Genomic DNA, 25,561 nt, shown 5'->3' on the forward strand with positions numbered 1-25,561 from the left:
TGTGTACGTCTGGGATATGGTTTTTCCGACCTTGTAAACACCTGATCGTGAGATGGTGTGTGCTGTACACAACCTGTGACGGGACGAGCATGTGTGTGTATGTGTGTGTGTTCTATTCATTATTAACACAGTGAAATGGAGTTCTTTAATCAAAGCGAGCTGAGCCACATTACTGAACCAGAGAGAGAGAGAGAAAGAGAGAAAGAGAGAGGCTCAGACAGCTCTGGAAACAATGAGCGCTACAGATAAAGCAGGTGGCTGTGGTAATTGCTTCCACAAAATAATGAATGAGCCACGGTCTGTCTGACGGAATAGGAAATCTCCTTCATTCGTGTCTTACCCCTTTCTCTGTCTGTCTCTTTATCCCTGATTTTTCCTTTATCTCTTCTCCGAATCTCTGCCTCCTGAACTGTCACATCAGTTTCTTCTTCAAGTTTTATTTTTTTTTCCTTCTTCATCTTTTTCCTACCCCCAGCATCAAATCGCAGCTCCCTCATGAGTTTCTGCTCATTTTCTAACCATTAATATTGGGTTTTTTTGTTCTCTGAAATCTATAAAGGTGCTTTCTCTAAAATTAACATTAGTGTATAAAATTGTAAACCTAAGGAATACTGTTTTCAAACTGGTTTTCATGTCTGTTATGGGTTGGATTCACAGATAGCCCAGGCCAAAAATTTACACAATTGCACTCTAAAAAATACTCGGTTGTTTGAAATTTGAACAAACCCATATGTTGGGTTATTTTATTTAAGCACATTTGAGATTGAACATTTGAGATTGCATATACACTCACCGGCCACTTTATTAGGTACACTTTAATAGTACTGGGTTTAACACCCTTCAGAAATGCTTTAATCCTTTGTTGCATAGATTCAACAATGTACTGTAAATATTCCTCAGAGATTTTGGTCCTTATTGACATGATAGCATAACGCAATTGCTGCAGATTTGTCGGCTGCACATCCATGATGCCATTCTCATGTTCAAGAAACCAGACAGAGATGGTTCACAGTTTATGACATGGCACGTTATCCTGCTGGAAGTAGCCATTAGAAGATGGGTACACTGTGGTCATAAAGGCATGGACATAGCCAGCAACAATACTCAGGTAGGCTGTGGTGTTGACACGATGCTCAATTGGTACTAATGGGTCCAAGAAAATAAGTGTGAGAAGAAAATATTCCCCACACCATTACACCATTACACCAGCCTGAACCGTTGATACAAGGCAGGATGGATCCATGCTTTCATGTTGTTGATGCCAAATTCTGACCCTACCATTTGAATGTAGTAGCAGAAATTGAGACTCATCAGACCAGGCAATGCTTTTCCAATCATCTATTGTCCAATTTTGGTAAGCCTGTGCAAATTGTAGCCTCAGTTTCCTGTTCTTAGCTGACAGGACTGGCACCTGGTGCGGTCTTCTGCTGCTGTAGCACATCTGCCTCAAGGTTCGACGTGTTGTGCATTCAGAGATGCTCGTCTGCATACCTCCATTGTAACAAGTGGTAATTTAAGTTACTGTTGCCTTTCTATCAGATGGAACTGTTCTGGCCATTCTCCTCTGGCAACAACAAGGCATTTGCGCCCACAGAATTGCCGTTCACTGGATATTTTGTCTTTTTCAGACCATTCTCTGTAAACCCTAGAGTTGGTTGTGCATGAAAATCCCAGTAGATCAGAATCCTAAATACTCAGACCAGCCATCTGACACCAACAACCATGCCACGTTCAAAGTCACTTAAATCACCTTTCGTCCCCATTCTGATGCTCAGTTGGAACTGCAGCAGGTTGTCTTGACCATGTCTACATAGCTAAATGAATTGAGTTACTGCCATGTAATTGGCCGAAATTGACTTTAACAAGCATTTGGACAGGTGTAACTAATAAAGTAGTCAGTGATGTATGCATATGTACATACACTGCCACCTGGATTTAACTAAACAAATAGGTAAGAGCCTCCCATAATCACTGAATGGGTAATGATGTTTTAGATAGTACTACGTTGTAAAACCCTAAATGATGCAAAAATTAGTTTCTCAATTCTTAAACAATTATGTCAAAAGACACTGTCTGTGGCCATGGACAAGATATTCTATGTTTCAGAAGGGTCAAAGTATTGTCATTCATTAAATAAAGAAAACATCTAAGGAGATTTCTGAAATGACTAAAATTTGAATAAGGAATGTCCAACATGTTATTAAAAACTGGAAGGACAGTGGGGAAGCCTCATTCTTGAGACAGAAATGTGGTCAGAAAAAAAAAAAAAAACTTTAATGACTGAGATCAATGATCTGTTGAATAAAACGAAAATGAATAACGATCATCATATTTGCTAGGGAGCATACCGATTAGACTCTGAAGCAATGGAAGAAGCTCATGTGGTCTGGAGAGTCCAGATTCACAGAACATAAGACATAATTTTTTAAACATAGATTGGTCACAACAAAGTCCATACCTTAACCCTATTGAGAATACATGGATGCCCAAGAGAAGACGTTGTGAAATAAGATCTTGGTGAAAAAATAATGCTCTGAACGGTAATAAATGTTGTGACATTACAGAAAAAAATAACTCAGTCGTTTGTTTTGTCCATTTACTATTAAACATAATAATAATAATTATTATTATTCCACAAATTAATATTGTGCATTAATCAAATAATGAATAAAGCATATCTGATATACTTGCACTATACTATACTATACATAAAGATACTTAAAATACTTAATAAAAAAAACAACTACAACCTAAACATACTTTATATATTTAGGGCAGACCAAGTCTAATTTCTTAAAAGCTTATTTCTGAAATTGCACTGCCAGCAGTGGTTTTGCACATTGCTCTTAAACAACCAAGTCTAAATAGTCTTAAATGTATACTTTTCTAGTCTGCAGCAATTTTTAGACCGTCACAAAATCCAGTCTCCCCCTTTTCCACAGCCAGACGATTTAGTTTTTTTAAAGCAATTTTTGTACTTGCGTGAAGAACTGTATTACTTCATCATTAGAAATAAAACACAGCATGTGTCCTTTGTGTGTATGTTTAGAGTGTGAATGCGCTTTTTATCTTTTTGCCCTGGCCTTCAAATCACTCAGGCTTACAGGAGGTTATTAATTACCCATGTCACACACTCTCTCTCTCTCTCTTTCTCTCTCTCCGCCTTCCTCCCACATAAGAACTTTCCCTTCAAACCCACAGCTGACAAGTAGGGTTGGCTCAAGCAGTCCATATTTAGGAAGCCCATTGTAATGAAGTCACTGAAAACAGATCATTTATTTGGGGTGACAGGCCCCTTTCAGCAAGGCGCTGGCGCTTTGTTACCGAAAGATGGAGGAAAGAAGGTTTGAAGCTAGAGGAAGATAACGTCAGTGTGTCCGTTCTTCACTAGGCTTTTTTAACAGAAGCGATAGCCTCTTCTGTCAGAGCTTCTTCACCGTACCTGGGTTTGCCCACACCACCACAAACAATATCTGACACACAGAGAATTACACAAAAGAAAGACGTTTAATCATGTCGCCCATTCCAGGGCCATTCGCAGCACATGCTAAATTGACAGCTCCATCTTTAACCAAGATGAGGGAATTATAGGGTGTCTTTAGCATGCATACACACTAAAAATACTTGTCTTACTTGAGTTTCTGTTTTATTTCTAGTCCAAATTCTTGTCTATTTTCAGAAAAAAAAAATTAAAAAAAATTGGTCAAAATTAAGTGTGTTTCTCCTTAAAACAAGCTAAATTATCTGCCAGTGGGGTAAGTAAAATAATTGATTTAATTCAGTTCCATTCATCTATATTTCTATAGTACTTTTACAACATAGACTGTGTCAGAGCAGTTTAACATAGAACTTTGAGTAAATTGAAACAGACAGTCCAGTTTTCAGAGTTGAAGTTCAGTTTAGTTTAGTTCAGTGCAGTTTAGTTTTCACTGCTGAAAGTCCAAACACTGAAAAGCAAATTCATTGATGCGCAAGTGTGAGTAGGTCACCGATGGTGAAAAACATAAAAAACTGGAATATTCTCTTGCTTGTTTAAAAAAAAAAACAACAACAACTTAACATTAACTTATTTCTTTAGAACAATAATTTTATATATCGATGTTTTACTTGTCTAGAAAATGTTTTTTATTATTAAAGAATTTTTCAATATTTGAACTAGAAACAACACAAACTCTAGGCAGAAAAAGCATTTTTTTGCAGTACAGTGAAAGTTTTGTTACCGCATGTGTATTTATGTTCTAAGTCCTTGAACATGGCATATGCAATATGTGTATGTTGTTTTTTGCATATTTTTGCTATTTTAAAAAATATGATTCAGTATGCAAGTATTTGAAATTATTGATTTTCTTGCGTCTTGAAGCCATGTTGAATCTGTTTAAAATCAGATTTTGTCGCTATTTTGTCCCATACATGAGCTCTATTGTTCTGTTTTGACTGCTATGCCATTAAAAATTTAAAAGGAAAAAGTTCAAGGAAGAATTTAGGGCCAAAAAGGATCATTTGCTGGCTGGTCTTTTCAATTATACAGCACTATTTACCATCAAACCCACATCACTGTCCATATTATTGATTTTAGCAAATCAGATTTGGGAAAATAAAAACAATTATTTTGCATGAGTCCAACGTCCAGCTAATAAACAAAATGTGCAATTTACCGGACACATGATCTATAAAGAAGGCCATATTTTATTTTAATATTGTTAAAAATAGAAAACATTTCACAAGCAGTATATTCATAAAATTAGACTTCATTCTTGGAACACAAAATTGCAAAAAAATAAATAATAATAATTTAATCTTTAAGCAACTTTTTTTTTTGTTTTACTGTTCCATAAAATCAAATTAGATTTTTTTTTCAGTTGGCAAGTAACTGTTTTACATGACTTACTGTATAGACTGCAAACACAGCGCACGAGATGCATTTGAGTGTCTCTCGAAAAATAAGGCCTCACCTGCAAACTCACAATCATTACATTACATTGAAGTGGTGGGGGGTGGGGTTGTTTTGCAGTAAGCAGACGTGGATGAAGCACAAGAAATTTACATGTGAAGTCAATGGAAAGCTGAAATTAGACATCCTGTGACGTGAATTGGGCGTTTTGTGTGTTTGACGCATGCCACACAGCAAAATAAAGTATGAGCAAACATCTAACAAACAGAGCAATGGAACAGACAGAAAAGCAAGCAGCTTACAATGATGGAGGTTGATTCAAGGATGACAGCCGCTGGACGTGAACGAATTGAAGAACATTATTTGTGCTTTACATGTATGGCTGATGTTATGATAAATGCGTTTCACTGTTTCCCTGCAATTTTTTATATTTATATATATGTATATATTTTATATTTATATATGTTTTTAAATCACATATTTTTAAATATTAATCACATATATGTTTATTTATGTTTTTATTTAAACGTTTTAATTGAAAAATTTGGGAATTACCACCACAAAATCAGTCAGTAATGATTATTAGTATTATCATTATGTTTTATTATTTATTATTCAGATAGCCAGTTTCTTATTTGCTTAAAATAGGAATTACTCAGGAAACAGTTTTGATTCCTATATTCTTTTTTATTATTTATATTAATATATGAAAATGTGGGCTCTAATTTTTAATTTTAAACAAGTTTTAAGAGATTCCAGAATTTATTTTTGTTTTTGACAGGTGGTCTAAACCATTTGTGCTGCAGTATGCATAGTATTTACTCATATTTATTTATTAAAATGTTTTAAAATTAAAACTCTTACCGCATAACCGTATGTATAAAACTGCAATATAAATTTACAGCTTAAAGAAATAATTTTAAATAAATACTTTAATAAAGTTTTAATATATTGTGAGAAAATTTAACAAAAAATGTAGGAAAGATTTTTGGTAAATCAAAATGTATGCATTTAATCAGCAAGCAAACACAATAAGTACATAAAAAAAAAAAAACTAATAATTAAATAGAAAATGCCAGCAAATAGGTCCACTCCTTTCACCTGGCTAGCTTACTACAATTGTATTGCATCACATCTGGTTAGGACAAGCTTTATGATTTATATTTGTGCTAGTCGACACATCTGCCGTGTGCCTTTTCTTTATTTTTTTTTGGAGTAGAAAAGATTGTGAAGTTTCGGCTGGACGACAGACAGGGGGATAAGGGTAGCTCAAGAGATGTTCCAGCATGCAAGGCTTGAGACAATAATATCCAAATACACAGTCTGCGTCCTCTTGTGACCTTAATGGATATGCCAAAATCTAAGTCTGAGGAAGAAGTCAACAACAGCAGCTCCAGATACTGAGTTTCCAGAATGTAAAGACTCTCTTAGTTCTCCAGAAGTTCAACATTCCCCAACGTCATGCTTACGACTGTTAAAATGAAACCCAGCTCCTTTCCAGCCACAACATCAGAGCAATAAACAACAAGTTGTTGAACACATATATCATATATTGAGCCAATTTTCATGCATGTTAGTGTAAGTATATTCTGTTTAACCAAATATACAGTGCATTCGGAAATAATTCATAGCACTTCATTTTTTCAACATTTTTTTATGTTACAGCCTTATTCCAAAATGGATAAATTCATTTATTTCCTCAGAATTCTACACACAACACCCCATAATGACAATGTGAAAAAATATTTTTTGAAATTATTGCAAATTCAAAAAAAAAAAAAAAAAAAAAAAAACCTGACAAATCACATGTACATAAGTATTTACAGCCTTTGCCGTGAAGCTCTAAATTGAGCTTTTCTGTTGATACACATTCTGTTTCCACTGTTGGTACATTCTGTTTCCACTGATCATTCTTGAGATGTTTCAGTGGACTTGGTGTAGACTTGGTGTGTCCCAGCCCTAATTTAACAAGAGGGTTGAATTGATCCCCCACCCACCCCTCACACTTGATGTGGGTATGGTCTAAATTTGCTCTGTCTCTATGCTACAATGAATAGATTACTACTTTATTCCATTCCAGAATAGAAAAGAAAGAAAATCACAGATGTTTGGAATGACACAAGGTTGAGTAAATAATGGCAGAATCATCTTTGGGGTGAAGCTATTTCTTTAACAGTAGGTGGTGATGGCCGAAAAAAGCCGGCTAATGTTCTCAGTGCACCAACAAAGCGGAAGCAAAGTCAAAGAGGCCAAGAGTCAGAGATTCAAGTGCTCTGCGTTTCCGGCGGTGCTTGCATAAGCAGCCCACACACGCAAACACAGCTGAGAGTCAGGCCAGCCAACACTGGAGCAGGGTGCCAAACCCAATACATCAATAGAAAGAAGCGGGATTTTGTGCTTTTTTTCAAAGGCTGCTTGTGAAACTGCTTATTATTTTTGTATCTGACCCAAAAGGCACAAAAGCAAGCCAAAAGTGTACTCTACGGGCTGTTTTGCAAGCCGATTGCGGTCAGCGAATGGCGCACGGCGAGATTACGAGAGGTTGAGCTTTGGTATATTGGTGAAAGAACGGCGTTTGAATGAGAGTGGGCTGGATGAAATGAATCGGTCCGCAGCCACGCTCACCCTTTCTGTCACGCTGACATGGATCAGTGCATTTGGACCATGATGGGGGTCAGCGGGTAAATAAAGCACGGGCGACTGAATGAAGGGCACAGATATTAGTTTCTCTGTGACACTGTGGCTTTGAACGCGGAGATGAGACGGACAGGTGGATTTATTGGAGGTTTTAATGGAGGACCTTGTAACCTGGAGATGCAAGCATGGAGAAGTGAGAATATTCAAGGGGGCTGGAGATGTTCTCTCTTTTGTCAAGCGGAAATGCTTTCAAAAGAGTTTTCTGAATGCAATACAGAGTCTAATAAAAGGATTTCGAAACTATACTCAAAATAGAATTCCCGGCTTGTTCAGTTCACTTAAAACTCAGTGTAATTTCATTGTGTCAAATCCACATAAAGATGTTAAACTAAAGTGACATTTCTGGGTAGTAAACGGTAGATTAAAAAGTAACTTAAAGGCATATTCATCTAAAACTAAAAATGATGTCCTCATTTCCTCATCCTTTACTTTTTTTAAACCCGTTTTACTCTCTTTTTTCTGCAAAACACAAAATATTTTGAGGAAAGATAGAAACCTGCATCCATTGACTTCAATGGTATATGTTTCTCCTCCTATAGAAATTAAAGGTTCGTGAAACCCACCCCGTCTCAGCAAGGTGCTTGTCTGCTTTGAAAGTGACAAGTGAAAGTGTGTCTGCTTTGTTTAGGTGGAAGAGTTGAGTGGCGAAAGAGGGAAGAGTTTGCATGAAAGGGGGAGTTTCAGAACATGGACATGCTGATTTTCACAGCGGCAACACAAACACAGACGAAGGGGAGATAGACAATAACCACATTTACATAGACATCAGTAATCAAATGTTTTGCCTTAATCTGAATAAGACAATAATATGATTAAGCTGCTTACATGAGTTGCCTTTTGAATGTTCCTTTCATGATCTCGTTTTGCATGTTATAGCACATAATTCGATTAACGTCATCACGTCACAATGCTATTCACATTTCTTCCGGAGTTTCATGTAATTTCAGGTGTTTTCTTAATTTTTCAACTTTAACTGCAGTTTGGCACTTTCACTTTCAATCAGGAACATTTCATGCATGCCCCCTAGCTTTAATGAAAATTGATACAGCATGCCGAATAGGAAAATAAAAAACCCTCCACATTTCTCTGCAGTGGCTTACTCGGTATGTGCAGAGAACCGCGTCAAACAGCCATGTGTGTATAGACTATCCTGTCACAAAATGTGCGCAGCAAAAATCTACACAACGGTAATAGTTTGATTAGGGCATTTACATGTTTACATTTGGAGAGCGGCATTTACAGTGGATCTTTTAGTCCATAATATTGTAGTTATATTAACGTACTGTAAACTTAGTAGCTAAATCATTTTGACTAAGGTATGTCTTGAAAAACTGAAAGTACTGCTGAAGATACTAACTTTGCCATCTGAATACACAATAATCTCACATTTACCAAAACTTTAGATAGGAAAATCAACATGAACTGGACGCGTGTCTTTTTTTAAAAGAAGATGAGTGCAAAATCCAGATTTCACCATTCCCATATACAAACTCGGGTAAAAAAAAAAAAAGTTCTTTACATACATATTTTTTAACGTGTTAGCAGACCACTGTAATCCAGAAATGTGGGTCCACACGCCAACGGTGCTCTCATTGAGGGAAAATGGAAACAACGTAACTTCAAATTTTCTTTTCAAACCAGAAGAACAAATTTGCTTTAAATAATACAAAAACAACTGATTTTTACCTTTATGTAAAATATATCTGTCCTATTAGTGTTTTTAGCAATGTGAGACATTTATATGTCTGTCAACTTATCAGAAAATGTGGTTTGGTGTTTCGTGACCCTTTAATGGTTAGAGGTTTTTGGCTTTCTTTAAAAAAAAAAACTCTTCTTTTGTATTCAACAGTATAAAGAATCTTATAAAGGTTTGGAATCACTTTAGAGAGAGTAAATAGTGAGTACATTTTCATTTTTAAGTAAACTACCCCTTTTATTGTGAATTTAAGGAATGTTGTAAATTTCATGCCTTACAGGGAAATAAATGATGCTATTTATTTATACTTCCTCAGGCAATTCAAGTGCATTTTCTCCTTAGTAGAGCATTAAGGAACGTTTTTATTGTAAGCTTTAGTCCATGGTGATTCATAAAATGCAAGTCAGCGCCTACTGGCATTTAAACATCTGAGGCAATACAAATACCCATGGCTCTTAATGATACATTGAAGTCTTAAGAAGAAAAAAACAATTAGTCTGTGAAAGTTACTGCACATTATGTACAACATTACCACATTTAATTCACAATTTTATGACCTGAGTTGTCAGTCGATAACCAAGGACCACAATTTTAGTAAAAAAAAAAAAAATAATAATAATCTTTTACACTTTACTATCCTAAGTATTAGCTGGAGTACTCATCAGACTTACTAGAGGGCCCTTTACTTAAATGTCCACTTAACCAACTATTCACGTGGACTACACCTCCCATTATGCTTTACATCTCATAGCTCAACCAGTTTAATCATTTGGACACTGACACACACAGCTGCTGACCATTGACACTGATTACAGAGCATTGCTTAGCCACTCGCATACCCACCATTGCTCAGTCTTGTAGTTTTGTTGGAGTTCAATTCAAAGCATTTTCCCTGTTCCTTTCCTTTTCCATTTCTGATTTTGGATTGTTTGCCATCTACTTAGACCCTTGTCTAGTCATTTGGATTGTGCTTTTTGGATAACCTTTTATGCACTGTTTGCTCCTGTTGCCCCTCGCCTGCACGGCCATCCTTTATGTAACCTCAGTTGTGTGCACTCATCATAAGAGAATACTGAACCTTACTCAGCATTAAGGCTGATTTATACTTCTGCATCAAGCGCACGTGTATGCTATGGCGCAGCCTCAAAATGGGTGAGTTTGAGCCACTTGTACATTCAGGAAGCGTTCAGAAAAAACAAAATACCAGCAAAGAAACTCGACACAGAGGAACATTAAAACCTCACTGCTGGAAGTGTTAATGCACACCAACAGAGACAGCGCGCTGAAGTATAAATGCACGGCTACGCGCGTTGCATGCGCCGTGGGTTACGCCGGTCTCTTGACGCAGAGGTATAAACCAGGCTTTATCTGTAGACATTCCACTATCTCACAGCTGCTGTAAGGTTTTTGGTCCACAAGTTGACCGCCTCCAGTCTACCAGTCTCCAGTGGCCACCGCCAGTTTCCAATGCACAAGATGGCTGCCACCAGTCTCACAAAACGGCCACAGGCAGTTCAACAGCTCACATAATGGTCACTGCTGGTCTGCTGCCAGCTCACAAGATTTCTTTCTGTCCCCAGTCTCTTCCTATCATGGTTCCTGTGATGATTTTTGATCGCAAGTCGCCATTGGCTGAGCTATAAGAATGGCCTCCACCACCTGAGATGCCAAAGCTGCCACCACCAACCACTGTCAGAGCTACCAGAGCATCCATCACTGACAGAGTTGCTACAGCCTGAGCTCTAAGAGTGGCCGCCATCAGAGCTACAGTTGCAAAAGCCATTAACCTGCCACCTGACCTCTGATAGTGGCTGCTGCCACCACATATAGATTGGACACTGTCAGCACTGCCAGAGCTAGAGCCATCTGACCCAGCAAAGCCATCTGACCTACCAAAGCTTCCAGAGCCATCTGACCTGCCAAAGCTGCATGATCTGTTTGTGCCCCCTGACCCACTGAGACTGTTTTGCCTGCCAGTGCCTCCTGACCCTTCAGGGTAGGCTGACCTGCAGCTGCCTCCTGACCCATCATGGTTGTCTAACCCGCCAATGACTACTGACTCAGAGGCCCCAGATCTGCTACAGCTCCACCCTCCAGGGCCGCCTCAGCGTAAAGGCTGATTTATACTTCTGCGTCAAACACCGGCGTATGCATCGCCGTCACTGACGTGTACCTCTCAAAAAATGTAACTACACGTCGAACCGACGCGTAGCGTAAGCTCTGTGATTGGTCGGCTTGGTAGCGCTGACGAGTCTGGGCGGGACCGAGAGCCGCGTGAAGGAGCTCCGGATGGAAAGTTTTGTTTTGTGTTTACCTCATAGTTAAAGTTGTTGCACGTCCGCCGGTTCCTGCCTCAAAATGAGCGAGTTTGAGCCACTTGTACATCCCGGAAGTGTTCAGGAAAAGCAAAAAAGTAGCGAAGAAACTCGACACAGAGGAACATTTACATCTCACTGCCAACTAGCGTTTCGGAAGTGTTAATGCAGACCGACAGAGACAGCGCGCAGAAGTATAAATGCACAGCCACGCGCGTTGCATGCGCCGTGGGTTACGCCGGTCACCTGACGCAGAAGTATAAATCAGGCTTAATGCTCCAGACCCACCTCAGCTGCACACTCCAGCCCCCCTCGGCTCAACACTTTATGCACATCAACCCCACCCCCCAGGCCTGTCTTAGCTCCACGTTCCAGTCCCTCCTCAGTTCCACACTCCGGGCCTGCCTCAGCTTCATGATGCAGTCACATCAGCTCCACCCTCCAGGCCCCGCCTCAGCTCCAGACTCCAGGGCTTCCCTAGCTCCATGCCCTTAGTTTGCCTCTACTACATGGACCTGGCCCTCCAGCCCTCCTTCTGTTCTGCCTCCACTCATCGTCCATCCTGATCTGTTCATTTCAGATTGGCTTTTTCACTCAGCTACAAAAAACACTCCACAATGCTTGCATCTGACAGCCTAAACGGTTTAATAATCTGGACACTGACACACTGATTATACACTATATAAACACCACTCATATACACACACCATTGCTCCGTCTTGTAGTTTTGTTGTGCAAAAGTGTTCATCAATCTGTTCCTGGTTTGCATCTGATTTTGGATTTTTGGTTGTTTGTCCCTTGCCCTGAATTTACCTGCTCACTTGGATTATGTTTTTGGATCATCTTTCATCCACTGTTTTCTCGTTTTGACCCTTGCATGCTCGAATATTTCCTGCGATTTGAACTCCACCTCAATTCTCAGCACTCATGCTTACATTTACAATACACAATGAACAATGTTTGTACATAATTAATTATAGCACATCATGTATTAATGCATTAGTTAAAGAACAATAACAAGTTTATTGATTGTTTTCTGCCTGTCCAAAACTATGCATGGTTATTGGATTTCTTATGTGGATTACCTATTTTGTGGTTGTTTGCTCCTGTTAACCCTTGTCTGTCTGATAAAGCTGCACTTGGAACCTTTCCTCCGTAACCATGACCAATCATTACTAAATCCTGAGCCAAACATGGAACATGCCACCATGGATATAACCATTTGCCTTGTACAGCAAGACCCCTTGACAACAAGGCTTCCGTTCCTGAGTTTCTTTGTGACACTGTTCCTGTTCCGAAGTATCAAGAGTTGTCACCACCCAGGCTGCAAAAATGGCCATAGTCTCCACCCGAGCTTAAAGAATAGCCACCGCCATCACCCAAACTTCAAGAATGGCCCAAGCCACCAGAGCAACCGCAGCAAGAATCATCAATGATTCCTCCTGGGCTCCAAGAGTCTTTACCATCACCACCAGAGCTACTGTTGCTCGAGTCGTCAATGCTGCTTTCTGAGCTCGAATTATAGCCTCCTTTACCTCCAAAGCTATTACTGCCAAAGTTGATGATGCTGTCTCCTAAGCTCCAAGAGTGGCCGCCGATGCCATCAGAGATAATGCTGCCAGAGTTGGCTGACATGCCAGAGCTTCCTGATCTGCCTATGCCTTCTGACCCAGAGTCTCCTGATCCACCAGGCTTGTCTGACCCTCCAGTGCCTGTTGACCAAGAACTCCAGATCTGCTAATGTTCCACAGGTTAGGCCCTCCATAGCTCCACACTACAGGCCTGCCTCAGCTCCTTGCTCCAGACCTGCATCAGCTCCATTCCCCATGCCTCTACTCCGCCTCCCTCCTGAACTGTTCTTGTTGGAGGAGCATCTGGAAGGGGCTATGTTATAAGTCATTAGCTAGAGTACCCACCAGGCTCTCTAAAGGGCACTCCACTAGTTGAAAACTTTACCAGCTATTCACCCAGACTAAACCAACCATCATGATTTGCATCTCAAAGCTGTAACAGTTTAGCAATCTGAACACACTCTTACACAGCTGCTGGGCAACATCACTGATGACATACACTATATTAACACCACATTCACATTCATTCATTGCTCAGTATTGTTTCAAGTCTACCCTAGCCAAGTCTTCAATCTAGCCTATTCATGTTTTATGTTTTGCCCTGTCTTCCTACCTTCTTGCTTTTTTGCTTTTGGACTGTTCTCAGATTATGATTTTTTTTCTGCCTGCCTCGACGTCTGCCTGTTTAATGGTTTCCTCTTGTGGATTACCCTATTTGTTGCTGTTTGCTCCTGTTAACCCTTTTCTGGCTGTTAACCCTTGTCTTCCGTTGGCATGGCAGATCGTTACAAAATTACCTTTTTTTTCATTTTATTTAATTTAATTTGTTAGCAATTTTAGCACATGAGACCATTAAACATTAATCAGAATTAAGTTCCAGATATGTTTTTATATCATGGAGCCTAAATGTATCTGATGAATAAACAGCACAGATAATATGCAGTATAGATTTTGCAAACGGTAATGATTACCCAATTGTTACTATTAGTTCACCCTACACTGTCATAGCTCTCTTCCCAGGTACCAATTATTTCACTGCTTTCCAACGCACTGTCACATATACACACAAAAGTATTCAAACTACAAGACACATGGCAACTGGTAGCTTGCCATATATGTGTCATGCCAGGTTTGACTACTCATAGTTTTGCATCACAGCCATTCAAGCTTGTCAAAGCGCATTGCACAAAGTTTGATTTAATTTTCATGTCTTGTTACTGGTCCCGCAGTGCCAAGCATAAATATGCCAGGACAAATTTGATTTGACAGCCATTGTGGAGGAAAAGATTTTGGTGAATAGCAGCTTAAATAATAGATTTTTTTATTTTTATTTTTTAAAGCTTGGACTCTAATAAATATTCATCCATTTACTGGATTTATTTAATAAAATACAATTTATAATGACCAAATTAAGCTAAATACATACCGTAAATCAAGTATAAATAGCTTTATACCTGGGGAAAACATCATATGATCTGTTAATTAACAGATTCCATAGTCTGTGATGAATTATAGGTGTTTTCAATTAATTAAGTTTTCATATTGCTTATTTCCGAGTGTTGTTTCACAAGTCACAAAGATATGTAAAAAAATAAAACAAAATAAAATACAACATCAATAATACAACAATTTAACAATATAAAAATGTGATAAAACAGTTCAATGTTTTTAAAATCTTAATGTAAATAAAATCTTGCTTTCTTTAAATAAGATGGCAATAGTTTATTTTTCATTTGATACATTTTCACTTGTGTATCTTGAAATTATTTTTTGTTGTTGTTGTGAATCACCCTCGTTTATTTCTTTCTTTAAAATGTAAACTTTTAATATAATTGCATAATTTATTTAAATTTATTTGATTTAATTGTTATTTATGTGAGGTTTACAGAGCATTGTTTGGAAATTGTCCTTACTTTAGATTAATTCAATATTTTAAAACCTGTTTAACACATTTTAACACATCTGCTTTTATTTGTTTTTAATCTTTTTATCATTTGTTGTATTTATTTTCGTATACTTGTCTCTTGTATTCTTGTTTATGTAAAGCACTGTGAATTACCATTGTGTATGAAATATGCTATATAAAACTTGTTTTACCTAGGTCACAAAACTGTATTTTAAGAATAATTTTATCCATTTCTCTGTGAAAACAGGCAAATTATTTTGGTGCATTTAAACAGAACAGATTTAATAAACAAATTTATTAAACAAATATATTTATTAAAGTAATATTTTAGCCACCAAACATATTTAGAAATTGAAAGATAATACAATTAACTTCAAGCAAAATATTGGCAAAACATTACAACCTACAACATTTAAACAAATTTAATACATTATATATATATATATATATATATATATATATATATATATATATATATATATATATATATATATATATATATATATATATATATATAGTTTTGCTTCTCTTTATTTTTCCTCTTTCTTTAAACTTGTATTTCATATTTTTCTATAACATAAATTTGTGTGTACTAGGTTTTTTATTATTATTATTATTTTTTTTTTTTTTTGTTAGATAAGCTCCAAATTTGGCTGGCTAATCTAATGTATATTCACACATATAATATTGTATAGCTTCCTATACAATATTCCTGTATAGCTTCCAATATATACATACAGTTGAAGTCTGTATTATTGCCTGCCTAGTTACCTTTAACCTAATTAGCCTAGTTAAGCATTTAAATGTCACTTTAAGCTGTATAGAAGTGTCTTGAAAAATATCTAGCATTATATTATTTAATGTCATCATGGCAAAGATAAAATAAATCAGTTATTAGAAATAAGTTATTAAAACTATTGTTTAGAAGTGTGTTGATAAAAAGCTTCCCTCTGTTAAAAAGAAATTGGGGAAAAAAATAAACAAAGGGGCTAATAATCCAGGGGGGGCTAATAATTTTGACTCTAGCTGTGTATTGTTAAGTTCAAAAAGTTCACTAATCATTTACGTACTCATTCTGAATCATCCCAATCACCACCAACCAATAACTAGTTTATAAATAATGCAGTAGTTTGTAGTAAAAAAGTGAAGCATTGACAAATTATTAAAATACAATCATTAAGCAACTTATTAGTCATACAGCATTTGTAGCTGTATTTATAAACCGCATAATAATGTCTATTAATGTAGAGTTAATACTTAAATGATGAACTAACTATTTGCTAATGCTTATTAAATGATTCTCAAAGTGTTGTCCTACCAATGCATTTCACACAAATAATATAATGTAATAACATTGTCATAAATAAAAACACTCCTTTTTTATGCAGATCGACAGTCACATGACTAGAATTTCACAGCCAGGTTTCCACTGGAGAGCTAAAATGAAGTATCAGAGGCAGTTCCAAAATCAATTAAGCCCCAATATGAGTGGAGAAGTGTGTAAAAAATGTGACAGTGATCTGTGGATGTTGTGTGTTTATGTGTGTGGGCTGATAGGGGGCCACGACAGGCGCTCAATATTCATCACCTCTGGCAGTTCCGCGACGGCCAGCGTAACGAGAGAATGGACTTGTGGGTAACAATCATCCAATTAGAGATGATAATCTCACCAGCCAATCAGGGGCCGCCACTGGCTCCCTCGGGGCCTCCAGTTGGCCGTAATAAATTTAGGGCCACTCAGATTGTGTTAAGCTGCTCTACAGTGCCACAATGTATCTGCTTGTCAGCGGCTCAAGGCGGCAAAAAAGGTCTCTCTAAGAAATGCTGGCTATCACTCAAACAAAACAAAGAAGGCATATACATGAGTCACATAACTGGAATATATGCATATGTATACATCTGAATAATGAAGTTTCATTTTGATGGATTTAAAAGGGCAAAATATGTGGTTGTTTGAGGTAAGACATTGCAGGTAAAAAAAGTTTGATTGATTTCATTAAGAACAGCAAAACATTTGTTGTAGAAATATAAAAATAAGGCATTGGTTACTTAAATATATGCTAATTTGCATACATTTCGAGCACCAAAATTCAAACATTGGATGAAGTTAATTTATGATTATTTAATTTGTTTTTCAAAAAGGATTTAGCGACTCTGTCACAGTCACCAGCGATCTAGCCCATGCAGATCGCTGGAGAACTACAAATCTGCTGGTATAAGGACTACAAGATCTAGTCATGCAACAAACACACACACACACACACCTGCTCCAAGTCTCCATTGATTATACTCCCACAGCTGATGCTGCTCATGTACTGATTACACCATACATACAACTCACTTTGAGACTGTCATTGCTGTCTTTTTATACTGAATGGTGAACATGTGACGTGTTTTCCTTGCCTTGTCTTCCGTGTTAGAACCTTGTTTTGTTTTGTTTGTTTATTCATGTCTGCTGCTTGCCTTTTTGACAATCTGCCTGTTTATTGACCATGACTCTGGATAGCTTGTATACATCTGTTTGCTCCTTTGTTGACTGGTACTTGCCTGACCATTCTGCTAATAAACCCTGCATTTGGACGGCACCCCTATTGTCAGTTCACATTACACTATCACTCCTTACTTCAGAATATACTGCAATCAGCCGAAATGAATAAATAAACAAATTTAAGTGGATTGAACATAAAAGTTATTAAAAAAACTCAAGAGTTGCGTTGGTTCAGCTCATTTTAAATAAGCAGCAAACATCTTTTTGTTTTGGAGTGTACAGGTATGAATAAAATTGTATTTCGGTGTATGTAAGACCCATTAAAGTGGGGATTTATGGCTATATATGGAGATATAAACAGCATTCAAAATCTATGTATTAAATTGTATTAAAATCGAAATCCACAGACACAAGTGTAACAACGGCATCCACACTCACACTGAAAAAAATATGTCTGCAAAATTCATTCATTCATTTTCTTGTCGGCTTAGTCAATTTATTAATCAGGGGTTACCACACCGCCAACTTATTCAGCACATTTTTACGCAGCGGATGCCCTTCCAGCCGCAACCCATCTCTGGAAAACATCCGCACACACACACACTCATACACTATGGACAATTTAGCCTACCCAATTCACCTGTACTGCATGTCTATGGACTGTGAGGGAAACCGGAGCACCCGGAGGAAACCCACGCGAATGCAGGGAGAACATGCAAACTCCACACAGAAACACCAACTGAGCCGAGGATCAAACCAGCGACCCAGTGGCCTTCTTGCTGTGGGGCGACAGCACTACCTACTGCGCCACTGCGTCGCTTGTCTGCAAAATTGTTGCAAACAATTTATGTGTTGAATTTAAACAAACAAATTTAATTTAGTAATGTTCAACTTAATTTTTGGTTGTTTAAATTCAGCCCAAATAAATTGTTTACAACCACTTAACCTAAAAAAACTGTAAATACAAGGAATCATCTTTGAATATTTTTGTTCAGTGCATGCTATTCCAAAGTTCACATAATATTGAATCCATAACCAGAGCAGATGGTTATGATGATCAATGAGTCAAAAAAACACAAGCCTGATTCCTGCAAAAACCCCAGTGACAGACATATATCTGCATACATCTGGTAGGCAATAAATAAATAAATTAATTAATAAAAAGTGCCCTTATATGCTGATTATTACATAAATTGGTAAAATTTTTTTTTTGATGGTCTATTTGAATATTACTAGATAGTAGGATGTCTGCTTATATCTGCTCCTTCAACAAACATGTAACCGACTATAAGAAACTTTGCAAGTGCACGTCAACTTAAACTAATCCTAATCTCAACCTAACAGTCTACTTATAATCTAATGAGAATTAGCAGCAATGTATTCAACAAATGGACCATCAAAATAAAGTATGACCTAAAAGTGCTATAAATATATAGTTGAACTGATTCGAACATATAGCAAAAGACTATCTATATTGGATTATTTACATTAGACTGAGGGAAAAACTTAAGTTATGAAAATTGACAGGTGTATAAAAATGGGCTAGATAGATATAGATAGACAGATAGACAGACAGACAGGCAGACAGGCAGGAAGAAATACAGAGAGACAGCATGTAAATAAGCACTATTTGACTGACACTTCATCTAAATCATATATGTAACAGCTGTCAGAGCAGCATATAGAAATGCAATGAGCAGGGTGAAACTCCCTCATCGTTTCGACTGCCTCTGTCTCTCCCTTCCCCCAATAATCCACCTTGTTGCCCATCTCATCCCTCTATCCTGAGGGGAGGAGAGCAGCGATTGTCTGAGAGATTTTAAGATTTGATCCGATCTGCTGCTCAGTCAGGTGAATTCATCTTTAAGAATCTAGGGCTAGAAAAATCAATGCTCGCTATGAATGCGGGCGGGCGGGCACACACACACACACAGACACAGACACAGACACACACACACACACACACACACACACACACACACACACACACACACACACACACACGCGCACGCACGCAGGCAAGTACGCACGCACGCACGCACGCACACACATATGTGCCCACGAACCACACGATAAAACATGTCCCCTACTGGCTCCAGGTCCCCTGTTAGTGGGTGTGTAATGACACAAAGGTCTCCTCATATGAAGGTAGGCAAATGTGTCAAGTAAACTGGTTTAACATACATTTACCTTACATGTTCTCAAGGGTATAGTGGACATTTTAAAAGTGGAGAGTGGGGAAAGCTGTATGAAATCAAAGTTTACATTCTTAATCACCCCCAACCCCATATGCTATTTTATGTTTACATTTTATGTTAATTTAATTTTAATGTGAATTTTAAGGATTCCCTTTTTTGTATACTGTGATCCAACCACATGATTACACTAAACAGATGCAATCCAAGTATTTATTTAGTGACGTTCAGGATCGTAAGTGCCAAAACCAACACAGGCTCATTGTGAATATGTAACCTCATTTACATTTCTAGAGAGAATGAATTATCTAGGTAACTATGGCTGCATTTCATCTTTAAAACGAATGCTACAGGGTGGAATGACTGTCTTTTCATGATATCAGCTGAATGCTTACCTCCGTGTGGACGGCTTTTCCGCTGTTACCAGTTTGCCCAGTGGCTTGCTGTGTAAGTCAAAGGACTGGAGACTGGAGTCGATGGCAACGATGAGGTTCAAATCCAGTAAAGAATGGTTCCAGAAAGCAGCTAAAAAAAAACAAAAGTAAAAAAAATAAAATAAACAAGTAAATAACATGGTGAGAATGTGGAAATATCTGAAAATGTGGTAAAAATCAGGAGGCCACATGGGGCTTTTCTTTTTCTGGATTGCTTTTGAAAAGCTATTGGTTGGTTTTAGGTGAAGAGGTGGCTATTGGTCAATCGGTTCTTTTGGAAAGACTTTTAGTTGGTTTCAGGCAAGTTGGTGGGTGGGGGTATCAATCGGAAATTTAAGATTTGAAAAAGCGTACACAGTGGAAAAAAAATGTTCCACCTGGGGCGTTTTTTGCTCTATACAGAAATGTATACAGGGGTATCAATAATTGCCATGGGTTGGCCAAAACCTGTTTAACAAACCATCTTTTTAATTTCAAGGCATTTTACAGCAGTTAAATCAAATGCTCATTGACTCCATTTAGTCAGATTTCAAAATAAAACTGGAAATAGTGCCTTTGCTAATCCAAAGCTCAATAAAAACACAAGTGGTACTTCTCACCAAATCCATAAATAAACCTTGAAAAATGCAAGCTGTATATTAAACTCAACACTCACTCCCGGATGAATATGTACAACATCAATAAGTATACTTACATTCGCTCCAAGCTATCAATATTTAAAAATCAATATGTGAAAGAACTACCGTTAAGTTAATAACATTAATTAGTTATTTATTAACATATCGATTAACATATGGTCTCAGTATGAGAAAACAGAAGATTTTGCAGTGCATAATTTCTAGGAACAGTTCTCTCAAAGAATTTACATTCAATCAAGATATGGATGCTTTTAGCTTGTTTCAAACCTGCATTACTTTGAACAACATGAACTATTTTGTACAGATCCTTATTTTCCATGCAATTACAATGAATGGGAACTGAGGTTTAAAGCTTCCGAAATGATGTGAAATTACCTAAAAAGTGGCCCAAATGACATGACTGTTAAATTCCAAAGACTTTCACAGCTGTATATTATAAGGGAAAAAGACCCAGAATTAAAGTCATATTATAGAAATTTATGTAAAGAACATAGCAAAATTCAAGTCATTATTTATGGATGATGTTCCAGAGAAGTATTAATCACTGATACTTTGACAAAACACAATACTTCGACAGGAATTGGGCATTAAAGCTCACCTGCTAATCAAAGTAATCACAGTTACATGTAAACTATTTTAACTGTAAGCAACACAAATGCATACATACATGTGCAGACATTGTTGTTCACACAACTTCTTCATGAATAAATGTAATTGTGAGGTTGATTGTATCCCTTGGGGTTTATTGCAAATAGTTCCGTGTATTAGGCCATACCCTAAGAAATAATGTTAAATTAGGATTTTTCGCAAATTCATATTAGAGACAGAACAATACTTGATTCTGAATTATCATATCATAGAAGTCATATCTTGAATTGTGTCATCAATTTCTACAATAACCTTTCAGGCCTGTTACAAAGCAAAAAACACTGCGTAAGCTGCTAATGAGTTACCTCAAACAAATTGGATAGACTAAACCAGGCTAGCTTTATAATCAGTGCCACAATAGTCTGTACATAAAGAGCGAAAAAGCTTTTTACAGTAGATGAGATACAATGCCTCATGTTCGCCACTATGGGCTTTCATTAGAAAGACAGAACCATCCATGTAGGTATCGCTGCGGCTTGGAGATATTCAAATGGAAGGGACTTACGCCACAAGTAGGCTGGGTTAAGGGTTGGTGTAATAGATATTAATGAAACTCCTCAGGTTACTGTGAGGCTGGGTTTGGGGTTGGTGTATGTGGAGACGTTAATGAAATCCAACAGCTGACTGTGAGGTTGGGTTTAGGTTTGGAGTAGGTGTAGGTGTAAACATTAATAAAGTAGCCGGGGTTTAGTGTTTGTCTACGTGTAGTAGGTATTAATGAAACTCATGAGGTTACTGTGAGGTTGAGTTTAGGGTTGGGGTAGGTGTAGACGTTAATGAAATCCAACAGCTGACTGTGAGGTTGGGTTTAGGTTTGGAGTAGGTGTAGGTGTAAACATTAATAAAGTAGCCGGGGTTTAGTGTTTGTCTACGTGTAGTAGGTATTAATGAAACTCATGAGGTTACTGTGAGGTTGAGTTTAGGGTTGGGGTAGGTGTAGGTGTAGACACTAATAAAATAGCCTGGGTTTAGGGTTGGTCTAGGTGTAGTAGATATTAATGAAACTCATTACTACTCATATATTATGGTGCGGACATTCATAAAACACAATATGTTGGACATAACCTGTCGTGTACAATTTATTAAATAAATGAAAACACAGGAGGTTTGTACAGGCCAATTGGAGCTGAAGTCCCACCCACTTGGAGCTGGCGCCGACCACCGTTTATACACTTCTCAAGCCATCCACTAGCCCTATAAATGCTTTGATATACATCACACAAGATCAATGAACTAACAAAAACTATGCCATTTTGAACAAAATCGGGCCAAAATTAAGTTTGCATTGAGTTTGTTTTGGATCCTAAACAGCTTTAAGCTACAATTGGTTCATGGGGATTATGCAGTCTGTAAGCGTGTTCTGGTACTACTTCGTGCCTTCTTTGACATGTAATTGATTGGTATTTCATATCCACCACAGAGGTCAGACAAGAGAACAAGATCCAAAAAAGTAATACCAAGTGGTAGACCACAGGTTGAGTATTAAGGGCTCTGCCATTGTACCATAGGGGACGACGCTTTATCTTTGCACATCATTCCTTCTCAATTATGAGAGGCACGGTTAAGAATATTGTCGCTGAAGCTGTCAAACTGGCATCAACATAAAAAATACCACCATTCTAAATGTGGAATCAAATGGTCAGACTTTGGTTGAAGATTACCAAAATAAAGTTAAAAAAAAAAAAAAAAAAAGTTTTATTTTTTTTTTCAGTTCTTTTGAATGTAAGTTCTCTAAACTGGAAGAGCAACTTATACTGTATACTTGGAATGCAGTACAAAAACGCCAGATAAGTAAAGACTGCATTCCTCCACACTTATTTGTTGTCTCTCAGTCTATTTCCCCATCTCCTCTTCACCTTTAAGAGACTCTTCACGTTCTCTTCCACTCCTCCTGACAGTAGGACTGACGGCTAGCATCATTCTCTCAGACCGGCGGGATCGAGGCCCCTGCTGGCCCCTGTTTGGATCTCTGAGGAAAATCTCATTTAAGTCTCCTCGTCTACTTCTTCTTCCGTTCAGCACACCGGTGTCATCGGGCCGATGCAATGTGACCAGGATACCAACAGGACGACTCATTAGTCAAGCCTGGCACCGACAGCCACACACACACACACACACACATCCTAATGTGCTCCACGGTTCAGGATTTAATTAAAAAGAGTTTGAGCACTGTGGGCGATTCTCATCATGACATCCTCTCCTCACCTCTGAGGTTAATATCGGTCTAATGCACTTCTCCTCACACACCGGTACATTGCACGCATTGGGATGTGTGTCACACAGAGATGCACGCGGCTCTTAAAAAACAAACAGGAAAATTGCAGTAATTTGATAGTTTATAAATGAGGCTTTATTGCACCCCTAGAGCCAAATTTCTACACTCCGGTCGGAGAGCTGAGGAACGGCTTCCAAAATTTGTATTAATCATCACAATGTCCCTCAAGTCAATTGCAAATCTGTATGGCTTCCTTTCTGCTGTGGAATCCAAAAAAATTAAACGAACTTTAAGAGTTGCTTACTTTCATACAGTTAAAGTGGATGGAGAAATAATAAGTTATTGTAGTAAACAAAGTGACTTTGACAATTAATTAATCAATAAATACATTATGAGGATTTCAAAATGCTTTTCTTACTTATATTTGTTTGTGTTGATCTATATAAATATATAAATGAATGTGTAAACTTTGTATAGAGAAATTTGAGGATATTTTTGCACGACAAGGAGTCTGCATTTTAAACATTAATATTCACACGAGAAAAACGTTTATGTCCACTGAGTAGAATAGCGATGCTGCTTGCTGTCATGTTTACTTTGGACATTAACCCTCAGAGGTCTGAGGTGATTTTGGGGCCCCTAAGATGTTTTAACATGCCCTGACATTTGTGCTTATTTCAGATACTTATTACATAGTATTGGCCAACATTATTTATTTATTTTTGTATTCAGCACAAACTCTGCTACAATGATATGTGAGAAATATTAGTGTAGACACATGCTTTTTTAGAAGAAAAAAAAATTAACTTGTGAAAAATTCACCGAAATCACAATAAGGTTTACATTTTAATATACTGATACTGAAAATGTTATCTCCTTAGAATTAAAAAGCTTTTGATGTCTATATTCAAGCAAAATAAAAATGTACAATATAATGTTCCTATTCCCAGAGATGGGTTGCGGCTGGAAGGGCATCCGCTGGATGGCTGGAAGGCCATTACTCATAATTTGAAAATATGCTTCTTTGTTTAAAGGAGAGCCTCATTTTCTAGACAAGCAAAACATAGTGTTGTGTTTTAAGAATGATTTGTCAAAATTAAGTGAGCTTTTCCTTAAAACAAGCAAAAAAAGCTGCCAGTGGGGTAAGCAAAATAATTTTTTTGTCAAAATGAAAAACTTATGGTGACCGAGAGAGCTTAACATGCAGCAATTTAAAAAAACACATGCAATTACAAAAATGCATTGCATTTTCCCACACCGCAAACAAATGAATAAAACACGCTGCATTTTCTCACAAGGCAAACAAACTCCGAAAACGCCTGGATTTTCTTACAACACATACAAATTGAACAGAACACTGTGGAAATATTTCAAAGGGACCAGATTGCTAAAACATGCAGATTCAGCGAAATGTTTGAGGTGTAGGAGATCTTTGTTAAGTTTTTTTTTTTTTTTTTTTTTACAACATCCTGATTCCCTTATGCTGCAGTCACACTAGAGTTTGAGCTTGCAAATTTCTCTCTTATGGTACTGCGAAAAGGGGTGGGATTAAACAAGATGATTAGACATAAAAAGAAAACAATTGGTTTATATCTAAAATGTCTATACAGAAAGGTCATGTTTTAACCTTCGATTGGTCTCACGCATTCACTTTATGCTATTTCACAGGTCAGATTTCACCAAGCTTGAACTTTGCACAAGCTTGGGTTTCTAGTCTGCCACATTCACGTGCTTATGAACGGAATTCTATGGGGTGGAAAGTGCAGAGGAGCCGCAGCTTTAACTGTAAGTTTCAAACAAAGACTGAAGGACTCAACTAGTTTGATCAGATGTGTTTAATTAGGGTTGGAACTAAACTGTGCAGACC

The 25,561-nt window shown here is 37.5% G+C and overlaps 1 protein-coding gene across 1 annotated transcript in view; it reads right to left on the minus strand.

The window, feature by feature from the left end:
- celf2 (cugbp, Elav-like family member 2) overlaps nucleotides 1-25,561 on the minus strand; it is a 430,922-nt gene that overhangs the window by 354,034 nt on the left and 51,327 nt on the right. Inside the window, exon 3 of the mRNA XM_073945704.1 lies at nucleotides 20,155-20,284. The gene's annotated coding sequence lies outside the window, so the exon portion shown is untranslated. The remainder of the gene's footprint in view (nucleotides 1-20,154; nucleotides 20,285-25,561) is intronic.

Source organism: Danio rerio, chromosome 4, assembly GCF_049306965.1.
Source record: "Danio rerio strain Tuebingen ecotype United States chromosome 4, GRCz12tu, whole genome shotgun sequence".
NCBI lineage: Eukaryota > Metazoa > Chordata > Actinopteri > Cypriniformes > Danionidae > Danio > Danio rerio.